This window comes from Mytilus galloprovincialis, chromosome 11 (assembly GCF_965363235.1).
Source record: "Mytilus galloprovincialis chromosome 11, xbMytGall1.hap1.1, whole genome shotgun sequence".
NCBI classification, from domain to species: domain Eukaryota; kingdom Metazoa; phylum Mollusca; class Bivalvia; order Mytilida; family Mytilidae; genus Mytilus; species Mytilus galloprovincialis.
The window spans coordinates 85,611,628-85,621,159 of NC_134848.1; the positions used below are offsets into that span (position 1 = coordinate 85,611,628).

The window sequence follows — 9,532 nt, forward strand, 5'->3', positions numbered from 1 at the left end:
AATTTATACAGTAAACTCGTATATTAAGTCTGTAAATGGGCACTGGATTCCTTGTTCGTGGTTTACATTCAATGATCATTATTATTCATACAGTAAACTCGTATATTAAGTCTGTAAATGAGCACTGGATTCCTTGTTCGTGGTTTACATTCAATGACCATTATAATTTATACAGTAAACTCGTATATTAAGTCTGTAAATGGGCACTGGATTCCTTGTTCGTGGTTTACATTCAATGATCATTATTATTTATACAGTAAAGTCGTATATTAAGTCTGTAAATGAGCACTGGATTCCTTGTTCGTGGTTTACATTCAATGACCATTATAATCTATACAGTAAACTTGTATATTAAGTCTGTAAATGGGCACTGGATTCCTTGTTCGTGGTTTACATTCAATGATCATTATAATTTATACAGTAAACTTGTATATTAAGTCTGTAAATGAGCACTGGATTCCTTGTTCGTGGTTTACATTCAATGATCATTATAATGTATATAGTTAACTCGTATATTAAGTCTGTAAATGGGCACTGGATTCCTTAATCGTGGTTTACATTCAATGATCATTATAATTTATACAGTAAACTCGTATATTAAGTCTGTAAATGGGCACAGGATTCCTTGTTCGTGGTTTACATTCATTCAAAGATCATTATTATTTATACAGAACAAGTAAACTCGTATATTAAGCGATCGGAAAGGTTTAAGTCATACTAATGAACACTAAGTCATGTAGATAGTTACATAAACACATAAACAATTACCAAAATAAAAACGCCTTTCATTTTTAACGAAGTGAGACTAAAAGGCAAAAAAATATATATTTTTTATTTGGCAATCGCCAATGGCAGTCAGCAGGGTTTAAGAACATCAGCTGTCCGACCTGTTAGTCAAATGCGTTTTGTGTAAATATACTTTTTCACTTTTTTTGTCTTTTGGAAAATGTTGTTTGTGCTGTATTTAGACCCTTCTACAACGAAATTTGTTTTAAATGCACACGTATAAAAATGGCGGTTTTTATCCAACGCAATCATAGGTTTGAACGTAGTTTTCAATTAAGACTCGTTTATATATATATATTTAAAAGGGACGAAAGACACGAAAGGGACAGTCAAACTCATAAATCCAAAACAACCTGACAATCCCATGGCTAAAAATAAAAAAAACAAACAGAAAAACAATAGCACACATGACACAACATAGAAAACTAACGAATAAACAACACGAACCTCACCAAAAACTAGGGGTGATGTCATGAGTTCCGGTAGGGTAAGCAGATCCTGCTCCACATGTGGCACTCTTCGTGATGCTTATGTTATTTCAAATCCGGTAAACAGTCTTATTCGGTAGGTCACATTCCTGAAAGGGAAGGGGATTGTATTTACTACATAAGCAACATATCGGATATCATTTGTGAAACGGTTATTCCATAACGGTCAACCAACTCGTGATGGCGTCCGTAAAATTTACGAGGGAATGATTTCAACTTCACCATTTGGAACTCTTGGTTTAACAGCTTCCTTGTAAGCAGTTACTCTCTATCAAGAATATTATGATAGGAAATGCAAGCACGGGAATATCGTATCAATTGGGAGATATATACCCGTATGCAGGTGCTGCTAGAATGTTGCTACTTAGAAATGGAAAGTTCACAGTTGGAAAGCTGAAATCATCTCTTTTGTCGTAAAGTTTTGTTTTCAACCGACCCTCATTGTCAATTTCTAGATGTAAGTTAAGATATGAAGCCGACTTAACTGTATCTGTAGTATCCTTTATATCCAATTCGATGGGATAGATGCGTTCCACAAAGTCACCAAATTTTGAATTGTTTAGTGAAAGAACGTCGCTTTTGCAAATTTTGTGTTCTTCCCTCTTTATATATATATATAAATAAACGAGTTTAAATTGAAAACTACGTTCAAACCTATGATTATATATATATACAACTCGTCTAAACATCAACCCAACAATGTTAGATCTGTAAATTTGCTTTATATATATACACGTGATGCTTAGCATTTTCTTTTGTAAATGTCTTATGTCTATTTCAAATTTCAGAGAGAATCATACAAGAAATTCAAATCAGTCAGGTTTTAGATTATATGATATCACATTTGGTGATATCATCTGATGACAGACGTCGCATTGAGCACTATGCTGGACAAGATGAACAGAATAAAGCATTACTTAGAGTAGTGAATAAAAAGGGAGAACCTACGTACAGTGTGTTTGTTGATGCACTCCGAACAAATGGATACACAGATCTAGCGACTGAGTTGGAATGTGATTCACAGGAAGAAAGCTCAAGTTCAGCACTAGTATATACTGGAGACAAGGACACTAAAGGTATGAACCTGGTTTTATAACGCTAAGCCTCTCACTTTTACAACAATCTCATCAAATTCCATTATGTTTACAACGATGCGTGAACAAAACAAACATACTAAATAAAATAGTCAAATAATGGGTTCAGCAGTCATCAATGTGTTACAATCTTAAAACAAACAATTTTACAAAAATCACAAAAGCATGTATCAAATCAAAAAAAATTCATTGCTCAATTGCTCGTACGATGCATGCAGTTAATGACCCACTCTTGTATCAAATGTAGTAAAACGCTGACTTACGATACACTTGTTTATTAATTCATTGAATACATGTACATGATGCGATAATGAAAGTCGGTTAATTTTTGTAGGGTTGTCAAATTGGACTATTCCGGTGTTTAAAATTCGTCTACAAAAGAACTACTCAAATATAATTAACAGCATACTGCATGGTAAAATAGTCGATCATCTGATATCACGTGATGTGCTTTCCACAGCTGATAGTGAAAGGATAGATGCTTGTCCAGCCAAAATAGAAAAGATCAGGAAATTAATGGACATACTTTTGCATGGAAGTGAAAATGGATTTATTGAATTCCTCAACGCTCTTCGAGAAGACTCTGAGTATACAGAACTGGCAGATGAAATAGAAAACACAACAGTTTCAAGCAGAGATATATCAACAATGCAAAGCTGCTTTAAATGAACAGGAAGAGAGTAGGTCAAAAGGTCATGAATATTTTCTTTAAAAAACTAAACATAACTTTTTTTTTTATTTTTCACTAAATGACTTGAACTGATGAAACGAATATCTGAAGTTTAAAATGATTTGTAATATTAAATGAATACGTGCATTATATATAACTTTCGCAATATTGGTTTAAGTAAAGATTATGCTATTCGTCAGTTTTACCTAAAAAAAAATCTTTTTGTTAGAGTTGAATCTAAGAAGATGTGGTTTGATTGCCAATGAGATAGTGCTTCACCGTAGTCTGAATGACAAACAACAAAAGTGGGACGAAAGCTACCAAAGGGAGAGTCAAACTCATAAATCTAAAACAAACTGACAACGCCATGGCTAAAAATGAAAAAGACAAAAAGACAAACAATATCACAAATGACACAATATAGAAAACTAAAATATAAACAACACGAACACCACTGTTGGTCACATTCATGAAAGAGAAGGGGATAGAAGTTACTACGTAAGGAACATATCCGATATCATTTTTGAAATGGTTATTCCATAACGGTCAAACAACTCGTGATGGAGTCCGTAAAATTTACGAAGGGATGATTTCAACTTCACCATTTTGGAACTCTTGGTTTAATAGATTCCTTGTGAGCAGCAACACTCTATCAAGAAAATCATGATAGGAAATGCAAGCACGGGACTATCGTATCAATTGGGAGATATATACCCCGTATGCAGGTGCTGCTGGAATGTTGCTACTTAGAAATGGAAAGTTCACAATTAGAAAGCTGAAATAATCTCTTTTGTCGTAAAGTTTTGTTTTCAATCGACTGATTTATGTGATTCGGAATACAAGAAACAAACATAAGATGAACGGTTTCGTATTTTTAACTCGTTGTCTCAATCCGGCAATACGATATGGGTAATTCATGTTTTTGATTTTGATGTTATATTTGTTATTCTCGTGGTGTTTTGTCTGTTGCTTGGTCCGTTTCTGTGTGTGTTGCGTTTCGGTGTTGTGTCGTTGTTCTCCTCTTATATTTAATGCGTTTCCCTCGGTTTTAGTTTGTTACCCCGATTTTGTTTTTTGTCCATGGATTTATGAGTTTTGAACAGCGGTATACTACTGTTGCCTTTATTTGTCTTATAGTTGAATGCCTTATGGTATTCTAATAAATACGTACATCTACTTTAATTGCACTTTCTTTTGATAATTGTATCGATGGCAATTATGCCACACTTTCTTTTGATAATTGTATCGATGGCAATTATGCCACACTTTCTTTTGATAATTGTATCGATGGCAATTATGCCACACTTTCTTTTGATAATTGTATCGATGGCAATTATGCCACACTTTCTTTTGATAATTGTATCGATGACAATTATGCCACACTTTCTGGGGTTTGAATTAATGACAGTCAAATTCTAAACGACAAAGCACTTTAAATCTCTACACCAAAAACAAATAAGATTCACTACATATTTTTTTAACAAGAACTCGATATGGAACGCATGTGTTGAAGAAACCTAGGTGTCATAACATTGTATGGTGCCATTTATTTACCAATGGTGTAATTTAGTTTTCCGAAAGGTTCATCATTGATAACATTGTACTAAGGTGTTCAAAAGGTTCATTGTTGATGAAATTTTGTATCCATCCATTATTAATCAAACTTATTTTCAAAGGAATTGATAATTTCAAAAAGTCAAATATGAAAAAATAACTGATTATACTTTTATTTTTATTTTAGATATAATTCCTCAGATAATTACCAAACTTGTTTCCAATACCAGCAGTCGATTCAATTGTAAGATGCCAACTAACAGAGGAGACAGTAATTGTTAGACAACCAACATAAATTAATCAAATCAATTTTAACTGATTTGATGAGGATCTATACATGGTCTACCAACTTTTTATTTCATGTGACCACAACATCAAAACATGTAGTTTTAGTTTAAAATTGACAAAGATATGATTCAAAATATTTAGGCATAATAGCTGTATTATAAAGGTGCTAAAATTACAATGAACTTTTTGTCAGAATTTGAATAATAGTTTGTTTTTTTGTATATTTTGTATATTTTTAGATTTTCATAATCTGTATATATTCATAATCTGTATATTTTCATTATCTGTATATATTCATAATCTGTATATTTTCATAATCTGTATATTTTCATTATCTGTATATTTTCATAATCTGTATATTTTCATTATCTGTATATTTTCATAATCTCTATATTTGCATCATCTGTATATTTTCATTATCTGTATATTATTATTATCTGTATATTTTCATTATCTAAATATTTTCATCATAGTTATATTTCAAATGATTTTGAACACGCTACTGTGAATATCAAACAGAAGCCAATATGAACCATGCTTAGGTTTGATGTGACGTCTGTTAATGTGGCGATGGAACACGCTACTGTAAATATTAAACAGAGGTCAATATAAGGCATGCTTATGTTTGATGTCAAGTCTGTTTATGTGGCGATTGAACACGCTACTGGGAATATTAAACAGAAGCCAATATGAAGCATGCTACGGTTCAATGTGAATAGTTATCAAAAGTACCAGGATTATAATTGTATACGCCAGACGCGTGTTTCGTGTACAAAAGACTCATCAGTGACACTCAGATCAAAATAATTAGAACAAACCAAATAAATACAAAGTTGAAGAGCATTGAGAATCCAAAATTCCAAAAAAGTTGTGCCAAATACGGCTTAGGTAATCATTCTACTCCTGGGGTAAGAAAATCCTTAGTTTTTCGAAAAATTCAAAGTTTTGTAAACAGAAAATTTATAAAATGACCATATGATTGATATTCATGTCAACACCGAAGTGCTGACTACTGGGCTGGTGATACCCTCGGGGACGAAACGTCCACCAGCAGTGACATCGACCCAGTAATTTAAATAGTTATCAAAAGTACCAGGATTATAATTGTTTACGCCAGACGCGCGTTTCGTCTACAGAAGACTCATCAGTGACGCTCAGATCAAAATATTTCAAAAAACAAATAGATACAAAGTTGAAGAGCATTGAGGATCCAAAATTCCAAAATTCCAAAACATTGTGCCAAATACGGCTAAGGTAATCAATTTTTTCCTGGGGGTAAGAAAATCCTTAGTTTTTCGAAAAAATCAAAGTTCTGTAAACAGAAAATTTATCATAATGAAGTCTGTTAATGTGGAAACTGAACACGATACTGTGAATATTAAACAGAAGCCAATATAAACCATGCTTAGGTTTGATGTGACGTCTGTTTATGTTGCGATGGAACACGCTACTGTAAATATTAAACAGAGGCCAATATAAGGCATGCTTATGTTTGATGTGAATTCTGTTAATGTGGCGATTGAACACGCTACTGGGAATATTAAACAGAAGCCAATATGAAGCATGCTAGGGATTAATGTGAACAGTTATCAAAAGTCCCAGGATAATAATTGTATACGCCAGACGCGCCTTTCGTCTACATAAGACTCATCAGTGACGCTCAGATCAAAATAATAAAAAAAAAAAAAATAAATACAAAGTTGAAGAGCATTGAGGATCCAAAATTACAAAAGGTTGTGCCAAATACGGCTTAGGTAATCAATCTTCTTCTGGGGTAAGAAAATCCTTAGTTTTTCGAAAAATTTAAATTTTGTAAACAGAAAATTTAAAAAAATAAATGACCATATAATTGATATTCATGTCAACACCGAAGTGCTGACTACTGGGTGGTGATACCCTCGGGGACAAAACATCCACCAGCAGTGGCATCGACCCAGTGGTGTAAATAGTAAATGATGTGAAGTATGTTAATGTGGAGGTTAAACACGCTACTGTGGATATTAAACAGAGGCCAATATAAAGCATGCTTATGTTTGGTGTGAAGTCTGTTAATGTGGAGATTAAACACGTTACTGTGAATATAAAACAGAAGCCAATATAAAGCATGCTTATGTTTGATGTGAAGTCTGTTAATGTGGAGATTAAACACGCTACTGTGAATATTAAACTGAGGCCAATATAAAGCATGCTTATATTTGATGTGAAGTTTGTTAATGTGGAGATTAAACACGCTACCGTGAATATTAAACAGAAGCCAATATAAAGCATCATAAGAAACAACTATGTTAAATTTCATGAAATTTGGATAAGTCGTTCTCAAGTTACAGTGCGACATGTTTACGGCGGACAGATGGACAGACACTGGACATTTGTATACCATAATACGTCCTGTCAAAAATTTTACGGGCTTATAAAAATGACATGATTTTTTTACTTAACTTTATTTTCAAATAAATATCGCATATCAATATGTTTTTACAACAGAAATATCACATGATATTGGATAACTAAACACAAATAAAACTGACAGATTTGTTTTATGCAGTACCGATACATTTCCTCCCATACAAATTTTACTATCCCACACTCTAAACATATATAGAAAGCAGCTATTATTTAAGGTAGATTAATTGTATACCTCCATTTTGGATTGTGAAATAGCAGAACACAATTGCAAACAGCCTAGTTCCTTCCCAAAATTTGCAAATTTTGAGATGAATATACTTTATTTCTCATAAAACTACAATTATCAGTGGCGGATCTAGAAATTTTCCTAAGTGGGGGCCCATTGGCTGCCTAAGAGGGAGCCTGCTCCGGTCATGCTTCAGTGATTCCTTATATAATCAATCAAAATTTGTTTCTCAAAAGGGGGGCCAGGGCGACCCACTAAATCTGCCTCTGATTATTGATATAGAGAACATACATAAATATAACTATAAGGTACAATTATTACAAGCATGTGTGAACACTACAATGAAATTAACTAGGAGGGCTGACTTTCACATTTATAACTTTGATAAATTTACATACTTTTCTCATATTACAATATTTTATAAATTGAACAGTTGATCAAATTTATAGATATACAGAATGTAGGTAAAAATTTCAGCAATTTATGTGAAAGATTTAATTTATATAAGGAAAAATATTTGATTAATTGCAGTCTATAACTGTTTTTACAACTATCGAATAAAATCAATTTTTAAACTTAGCCATTTAAGGAGAGATAACCCTTGTAGTGAAAAAAATTCTCACTATCTCATTGATTTCTTTTTATTGACAAATCTGTTTTTTGATCAATAGTATATAAAAAAATTTATGTAAAGGAATATTTACTAATAATTCTTCTTAAAAATGGTCCAAAAAGGACTAAAAACTGTCTCAAGCAAGAAAATCAATCACAAAATAATAAGACTGCAAACAAACAAAAAATTAAAGATATTACATGTTTTTTCCTACACTTCAAAATAAGCAATGATGATTGTACACAAGCAAAAATAGGGATATGCAAAAATGAACTGCTATAAAGGTTGACCATAACAGTAAAAATAAGATGGACTAAGATAAAATAGTAAAACGGCCAATGATAATTCTGATTTATTTAGTGAGACAGACTGTTGTATGGGACTGCAAAATATAAACTTTTTAATGAAGTCTATTAAAGATAAAATAGTAAATCAAACTATGATAAAGTTTGATTTCCTTATTAAATAAAATATAAGTGAGACAACATGTTGCATCGGACTTCAAAATATAAACTTTTTAATGAAGTTTACGATAAAATAGTAAAATGGACTATGATAATTTTTAATTTACTGAGCGAGACAAAATGTTGGGACTTCAAATTATAAACTTTTTAATGAGGTTGAATTTATCTAAATAATACTGAAGGTAGCAAACAATAAAATCATTATAAATTATAAATTGTCATTTTCTAGAATATCACGTTTCTTAACATAGACTCAAAAAATAAATGGCAAAGTTATATATTTACATTGAAAAAATCAAATACAATAGGTTTTCAGTGTATTGAAATTTCACTTCAGTGGTATATAAGGGCATACGATACAGTTTTGATTCTGTATTTAGTTCGATGAAATTTTCCATATGGACTATTTTTTGCCTGATTACATCAAATATGTAATAAACAAGAATGTGTCCAAAGTACACGGATGCCCCACTGGCACTACCATTTTCCATGTTCCATGGACCGTAAAATTGGGTAAAAATGTAATTTAGCATTAAAATTAGATAGATTATACTATAGGGAACATGTGTACTAAGTTTCAAGTTGATTGGACTTCAATTTCATCAAAAACTACCTTGACCAAAAACTTAAACCTGAAACTCGCACTTTCATCTTCTATGTTCAGTGGACCGTGAAATTGGGGACAAAAGTTAAATTCTGCTTTAAAATTAGAAAGATCATATCATAAGGAACATGTGTACTAAGTTTCAAGTTGATTGGACTTCAGCTTCATCAAAAACTACCTTGACCAAAAACTTTAACCTGAAGTGGGACGGACGGACGCACAGACAGACAGACAAACGAATGGAGCCACAGATCAGAAAACATAATGCCCCTCTACTATGGTAGGTGGGGCATAAAAATATACCTTCATGTGCTACTTGTGGCCGTATTTTTCCTTTCG

General features: G+C 32.3%; 1 long non-coding RNA gene across 1 annotated transcript; it reads left to right on the forward strand.

The window, feature by feature from the left end:
- Positions 1-2,065: 2,065 nt before the first annotated feature.
- Positions 2,066-5,081, forward strand: LOC143052954 (uncharacterized). The gene is made up of 3 exons (XR_012971307.1): positions 2,066-2,350; positions 2,703-3,048; positions 4,780-5,081. It is a non-coding gene; the product is annotated as an uncharacterized LOC143052954 (long non-coding RNA).
- Positions 5,082-9,532: the final 4,451 nt, after the last annotated feature.